Consider the following 7,516-nt stretch of genomic DNA (forward strand, 5'->3'; position numbering starts at 1 on the left):
TTGTAAAACAACCACAGGGTCTGCACATCATAACTTCGATGGCACAAATCCACTACTCAGGACACTTATCAGACTTCTGCAAGAAGAAAGGTTTCAGGCGCTGGCCAAGGCAGACTTTTACTGATTTCCCTGTAAGCTGAGACATAGAGGCCATCTCCCTCTGGTCGCCTTCCGGTCCTGCAGAAGGAACTCTCCCTTACTTCCCATCCCCAAGAATTCCCCTGCTCCCAGTTTCTAGGGGCTGGCACATTCTGAGCTCCATACAGTATGCTCTACCCGGCCCTCCTCGCCGGAGCTCCGCCCAGTAAGAGGATGATGAACCGGGTGCCCTGGCTCTCCAAGCCGGGACCTGTACCCTTCAGGAGAACGGAATTCTCGGTCTTTGGGCCCTGCTGCGAGAGTGCGGAGCTTAGCACCCTGGGCGGAGCGGGCGGGACTCGGTGGTGGGCGGGGTCTACTGTCGTGGGGCGGGGCGGCCGCGCCGGGACTAACCGGCGAGCGTGTGCCCGACCCCCACTCACTGTCGCGCGCGTGCCCGTCCGCCCCCTCAGGGGCTGCGGGACAAGTTTGACTCCTGGCCTGGCGTCGCCTGACGGAGAGGAGTGGCTCGGCCCGGGAGAGCCGCTGCGCGAGGCGACGCTGTGGGGAAGGGGCTGGGGGCGCGCGCGGGGCCGAGCATCCCTCCGCTGAGCGCGCCCGCCCGCGCCCCGCGCAGCCTCCCCGCCCGCCGCCCCGCGCCGCGGTGACCCCGGGCCTCCCTCCTGACCCCCCGCGGTAAGTGCGACTTCCTCCTCAGCGCGGTGGGCTAAAGCCAGCTCCCTATACCCAGGCGACCCTTCGGGGTCCGAGGACTCGCTGGCAAGGGTGACCTGCTCAGTATAGGAGTCGGCCCGGGCTGGGGGCTCTGGAGCTGCAACCGGGACTCGAACCCGGTTTTTCCCTTACCCTCCTGCCCCCCATCCCCGGAACTCGGCCCTGCCGCCCTGGAGTTGTTCAAAGTTCTCCACGCGGCACTGATGGGCTGGCGGGTGGAGCGAGTGCTGCTCTCCAGAATTGTTCCCAAGAATAAAACACGCTGGAAACTATTTCTGATCCCTACAACATACACACCTTGTTAAAAGTTTTTAAGTAATGGCCTTATCCTCAAATGTGGAGAATAAGGTTGGAGTTTCCTGTGTTTGGTTTTGATTGGTCACAGCTTTGGCGTTTAGATAGTTACTCCAGTGCGTGTTCCGCAATTAGAAGCTGCTGGGAGAACCTGGCTGTCAGAGAATATACATTGTTGCCATTATGATTATCTCATCTGAGTTTTGAGACTTACTAAAAGGGATATACAGAATGTATCCCCACGCCCCCAACACCGCCATTCTTATGTCTGGTTCAGGGATTTTGCACTGGCAGATGCCCTCCAACTTTGTTTTGAAACTGGAACTGCTATACCATGTGTCTGGCAGTTTTACAGATGCACAATAAATGTTAGTTCTCCTCTCTGTTAGGAAGCAGTTTAATAAATCTTCCTGTTAATAAACAGTTTAATAAGACTTTTTATTATTAATTAGATCGCTGCTCGGGGAGGGGGAATTCACAACTTTTTTTTTTCCTCTGACTTTCAGCATTTACAGCTTTGACTACTTGTAATGATTGTTTATGTTCCGTATGGGGATTTATGTAAAACACTTTTAGGTAAAGGCAAATGCACTAATATTTTTGTGACAAGGAAAGAGAAATAGATACAAACTTGTAAGAAAAAAAAAAGACGAACATACATACTCACAGAGTAGGTATATCCAGATATTTGAAGCCATTTTGTGTCGATGTGTACAATATAGTTAAACAAACTAGATGAAAATATTGAGGTCGAGGAGAAAGCCAGGCTGGAAAGGAGGAGAAAGCACATGCAATCAGGTCCTGTGCTACATGTGAGTCTTGGTTTGGGTTTTGAACTTCCTTAGAGTCAGGAAAGGAACACAGTAAGCTACAGCATGTTTATAATTACACCGTTAAAAAAAAGTCAGTTCTTCTGCATAAGAAGGCATTTTCTAGTAATGAGGCCTGAGAGAAACAGGTTTTTATGGGTCCTAAGAACAGGAAGAGAGATGGTGTGCCAGCTGATATTTTTAAAAGATCCCAGCAGAAAATCATAAATTTTGCGCGCGTACGCGCACACACACACACACACACACAAAGTGTTTTTAACATAAGGCATGTTGAAATTAAAAGAATATGTTCTGTGAATTCATGGTTGTGATGATCTGAACTAGTATTTCCCAAGCCATGCTCAGTGGCAGAGGACTTACTTGTCTGCTCTGCACAAGGTCCTCTTTGTCCCAGCTCCAGGACAAGGGACGATGGAAAAACATTCTAAACTCAGATGAACTCGAGATATCTGGATTAGATAGATGCTTTTTTTTTTTTAACCTAGAGTTTCTTGAAAGTTTTTAACCATACTGCTGTAAAATTGATTGATAGAAGAATGCATGCTGTGACCTATTCCAAATTTAATAAAGCAGTTCTTCATGGATATTTTCTTACAGCTTCAGAACCGATAAGAACTGGAGAGCAAAATGTTTGAAGTTAGTGAATTTGGTAAGGACCAAAACGAAGCTAATCCAGAAGTCAGGGTTTGAACACCGTACACATCAAAGGAAAAGGCTGCTCTCGTACTCCACAGATCTTCAGCAAGTGGCCTCTTGGACTAGAGGACCTATAGGACTTTTCATTCATGCTTCAGAATGGTTACTGTTTGAGAATTAGAACTAGGTTTAGGCAAGTAAGAATCCTTGAATTACCTTCAATTATTAGTGAATATAAAGAAGTGATTTGCATGCTATCTTATCACAAACATCTGTACTATTTACTGTAAAACTCTACATTTGTAGCTATGAAAGATCTCAGAAAACATGCCACACGGTAGAAAGAGCAAAAGGGCTAGGTGTGGCGGCCCAAGCCTTTAATCCTAGCATTTTAGAGACAGAAGTATCCAGATTTCTATGAGTTTGAGGCCAGCAAGTTCCATATATAGCAAGTTCCTATATAGCAAGTTCCAGGCCATCCAAGGCTACAGAGTGAGATTTGAGACCCTGTCTCAAAACAACAATGAAAAGGAGAAAGAGATCTGGAACAAAACAAAATATAATTGCGCTTATTAATGTTTGGGTCTGTTTCACCAAGTTTATGAACATTTTGGATCTGTATTCTAGTTTATAAGACTTCTGTGGTTATAGCAAACAGTTCATTCGTGGAATAAATGCTGAGAATGTACTGGGTACTGGAAGTAAGGCAGCCTTAAGGATGCAAACGAGGACAGGCCACAAGAGTTTGGCTTGTAAGATTCACATCTTCTCCGGATATACTTGGATCCTGGGTTTCAGAAGTCAGGCAGTGAGGGCTGAGAGAATGAGGAACTGGTTTGAAAATTTATCTGGAGCCGACATATGGAAGTACAGTACTCCTATACATAAGTAATTTGGGACGGGGACACAGGACTACAAAATATTACCATTCTGAAAAATTAAGAGCCAACGCTATTTATTCTCTTCATCCTAGTTGTGACGTTTGCTGAGTATCAAACAGAATAGGTTAGGCTGTGGTCACAGAAGATCCTCACGTCCTAGTGGCTCAAGTCAGCAAAGGTTTATTTCTGTCATCCTGTATGTCTGATGAGGGTCAACATGAGAGCTCTGTTTCAAGTGGTCATTTGAGCCCCAGGCTGTTAGAGACTGCATCTCAGTGCATTCTTCCACAGTTGGAAGGAGAGAGGAAAGGATGTGCTGGCTCTTCAAGGCTTCCATTGGAGGTGGCCATACAACTCATAGCTATAGCTAAGTAGGGAAATGCTTCCTTACCTAATGTGTGAGAAGGAAGAGACCTGGCACCATCTGTGAACAGTCTTAATGACCACTCTACTAAGCTGGCTTCATAACCCTAAGAGTTAACATGGGATCTGAATAAGCTGTACCACCCAGGTTTTCAGTCTTCTATTTAAAAAAAAAATGGCAAACAGCATTTCTTTGTATATGTGTGCGTGTTTAGACAGAATTATGGTAATGAGGATTATAAAGAACATCTTAATTTGAAATGAAACACTATTTAAAACCCCACAATTAGATGTACTATTTTGATCAAGTGAGTTTCATTTTGAATTGTCTGTACAATCAATAAACATTTGTTAAATGTGTATAAGGCACTGTTAGGTCTTCTGAAAATAAAATAGTGAATGGGAGTTTATAATGCCAAAAGAAAATAGCTGTAATTTGAGTTCTCTCCTTTTTTAAGGCGGCATTAACAAAATTTTGGAGAATAACACACACACACACACACTCACACACTCAAACACAGAGACACTATATTTTGTATTCCTTTCTCTTTGTTTTGCTCTTAAGATTTATTTCCTAACAAGTTACATAAAAGCAGTTTAAGCAACCAGAGTGTTTTGTTAGCAACTATGTAGCTTTGTGTCAGTGTCAGAGACCAGAAACCCAGTTGGGCCTCGAGGCCCTTGGCATCACTAATCGTAAATTGGAAGTAGGGCTGTTTTCTCTGTGTGTGATTTCTTTCCAGTCCCTCTCTGCCTGTATGTTCATTGCTCTGTTTCTCTATTGACTAGCCTTTCTCTGTTTTGCTCTTACAAGGGTGCTTTAATCTAAGAGCTCATGGACTTGAAACTAGAACTTTTGCAGTTTCTCCAAGCCTAGCATTTTGTAAATGCAAAATGGAAGTTAGCCTTCTCAGTGGTTCTTGACCTGTGGTTCACTACCCTTTGGGAGTGGAATGACCCTTTCTTAGGAGTCACCTAAGACCATCTGCATATCATATATTTACATTATGATTAATAACAGTAGCAAAATCATAGTTTTGAAGTAGCAGCGGAAATAATTTTATGATTGGGGGTCACTGAAGCATGAGGAGCTGTATTAAAGGGTCACAGCGCTAGGAAGGTTGAGAACCACTTAAGGCTTAAGTGATTTCACTGTCAGAACTTGGAAATAGTGGAGTTGTCTCTGAAAGTACAACAAAGTAACTGGCAACTTGGTAGAAAAGGAGGAGGCTGTTCTAGTAGCTTGCTGAGAAGCCTAAGGTTAAAGAAACCTGAGATGCAACTTTAAAAACATCCGTATGATTAGTTTGCAAGTTGTCCTGGGACAGATTGATTATGATCAGAATGGGAAGGGAATCTTGGAGTTGACTTTCAGCTAGTATATGCACTTCCAAACACAGGCAATGTCTTTATTTTTTATTCCTTTCATTTGTTTCTTCTTCCTCTCCCAAGATATAGGTGACTGAATTGTCCGCCTCTTCCCTTCGTGTCCTTTAATCCTTATGTGAGACTCCCTGGATCCACCTCAAAGCTTTTACTGCAGAAAGAAAGAAGCCTTGTCCATGCTAGTTCAGCATTTCCCTATCCAGCAAACCACTCTCCAGGACACCTTCTATCTGGACGTTTTAAATTTTAACATCCTGTTGTTATATTTCTTTACTGACTTGATTTCTATTCCCAGCAACCTTGCATTCTCTATTAGCATCGTGTGTTCATCTTCTCTAGCAATGTCTCTTCCCAGTCAAAAGGTATCCATAGCTGCACTTCAGTAGGCCGTTAAGAGGTTGCTCTGTATGATATCTGGAAGAAGGGATTACCAGGAAAACATGAGTGAGATGAGAAAAGGCTGTGTTTGTTGTAAGAACTGGGTGTGGTGGTGCATTCTTGTAATCCCAGCACTTAAAAGGCAGAGGCAGAAAGATCAAAGCAACCTGAGCCAGCCTGAGCTAAGTAGCAAGTTCCAGATCATCCAGGGTTCAGAGTAAGAACTCATCTATATAAACAGGTATAACTAGCTGTGCATGACAGGGAAGATTCATTAGGGGTAAAAGTTAAAGGGGAGGGTCTTGGGTTCAGATTACAGAAGATGTAGTCTCTGAAATGTCCTTACCCCTTTGTTGCTGTGTAAATGCAGGATGGGTGTGGGCTCATCTAAACAGTGAGATTCAGGAAACTACCAGAAGCTTCTTTGTTCAGAAGACAGTCATCCAGTAACCACAGTTTATCAACAGGGCTGTGTCGGTTTTCCTGATTGGTGGAAGTGATCTTCACAGCAGTCCATACAAGCAGCTTGTACCATCTGAGTAATATTTCAAAAGAGGCTCAACTAGGTGGATACAGAAGTCACTAGGTTTAAAAATCCATGTCCCTCAACACATAAAGTCTCGTACAGCTCCATAAACTTAGCTTCTAGGATTTTGGAAAGGATGTTAATTATCATAAGAGTCCCCCCAAAGCTAGGGTTTCTTTATATGAGTCCAAATGCAAACTGAATAACCTGGAAAGTCATCTTTACTTGGAGTAAGTAATGTTACCTTGAATGTAGATGACATACCCCATTCTACAGATTGCCATTGCTGGGGCACAGGGCTAAGAGAGTTAACTTTAAATGCAGAAAGGCAAAGGTTTGCTAACTCCACACAGCCAGTGTACGCACGCGTTCATTTGGAAGTATTCAATAGTATTTGTTTTCCTTGATTTGATCTAATGTGTTTAATTATTTTTAACTATAGATGAAATAAATGGATAGATAGTTAGAGGTGATGTTGGCAGGGCAAGTGGGACAACTAAGACATTAAAAACTCTGAATTCCATGCCAAACGACTTGGCTTTTATGACCTGGTAGGAGATTGAAAATGAATAGAAATTTTAGCTATAATGGTGTAGTCAAGAATTGTCCTTTAGAAGGTTTACTTGATTGTCTTGTGAATACTAGATAGGAGAAGTTAGAGACTGGTTATTCATTTCTTCCTGTTGTTTGTGGAAAGAAGGGCTAATCAATTCTGCATCTTACAGGACATTAAAATTATGGAAAGTGTCAGCCACCTTTCAAAGAGGCTAGACCCAGCTTGTCTTCCTTTATTATTTATTAATTCATTGTATTTTTAAACATTGGTTTTATTTTAGACAGTTTTAAGCATTTTTGACAGTTTTGTGCACAAATACACTATATTGTGATTACATTCACTAGCTAGTCCAAGTTATTCTTGTCACCTTCATACCCCATTAGAGGTTGGGAAGGGACTCTTGGTTTCTGAGACAGTGTTTCTCTGTGTAGCCCTGGCTGTCCTGGAACTCACCCTGTAGACCAGGCTGGCCTCAAACTCAGAGATCCACTTGTCTCTGCCTCCCAAGTGCTGGGATTAAAGGCATGTTCCACCAGCACTCTGCTGAAAGGCCTCTTAAGAACATGGAGTTTAGCCTAAGATATGTTTAACACCGAGAGGTTCTAGTCACTGCTGATGTCCACTGATCTGCCATTGCATTCACTACCTTGTTCCATTGTGCTTTTTGTTGGAACTATAAAACAGCTTCTTGGTGGGTTTTTTAAAATTACTATTCTTTTAAGTTTCATGTTAGGTCAAGCCGGGGAGTTGTTGTATGGCATTGGCTCAGTTAACGTTTGTAGTAATGAACCCACTTCTGATTATGAGCAGTTGAGAAATTGTCTCTCCCTCTCCCTCTCCCTCTCCCTCTCCC

At 43.2% G+C, this 7,516-nt stretch overlaps 1 protein-coding gene across 2 annotated transcripts in view; it reads left to right on the forward strand.

The window, feature by feature from the left end:
* Positions 1–381: 381 nt before the first annotated feature.
* The window catches only part of Klhl5 (kelch like family member 5), a 62,129-nt gene continuing 54,994 nt past the window's right edge, over positions 382–7,516 (forward strand). The window contains exon 1 of one of the 2 annotated variants that reach the window (XM_028765232.1): positions 382–400. The gene's annotated coding sequence lies outside the window, so the exon portion shown is untranslated. Of the gene's footprint in view, positions 401–480; positions 775–7,516 lie in introns of those variants that run through there. The other variant, XM_028765231.1, reaches the window with a different exon arrangement.

Source organism: Grammomys surdaster, unplaced genomic scaffold (assembly GCF_004785775.1).
Source record: "Grammomys surdaster isolate TR1022 unplaced genomic scaffold, NIH_TR_1.0 150, whole genome shotgun sequence".
Taxonomy (NCBI): Eukaryota; Metazoa; Chordata; class Mammalia; order Rodentia; family Muridae; genus Grammomys; species Grammomys surdaster.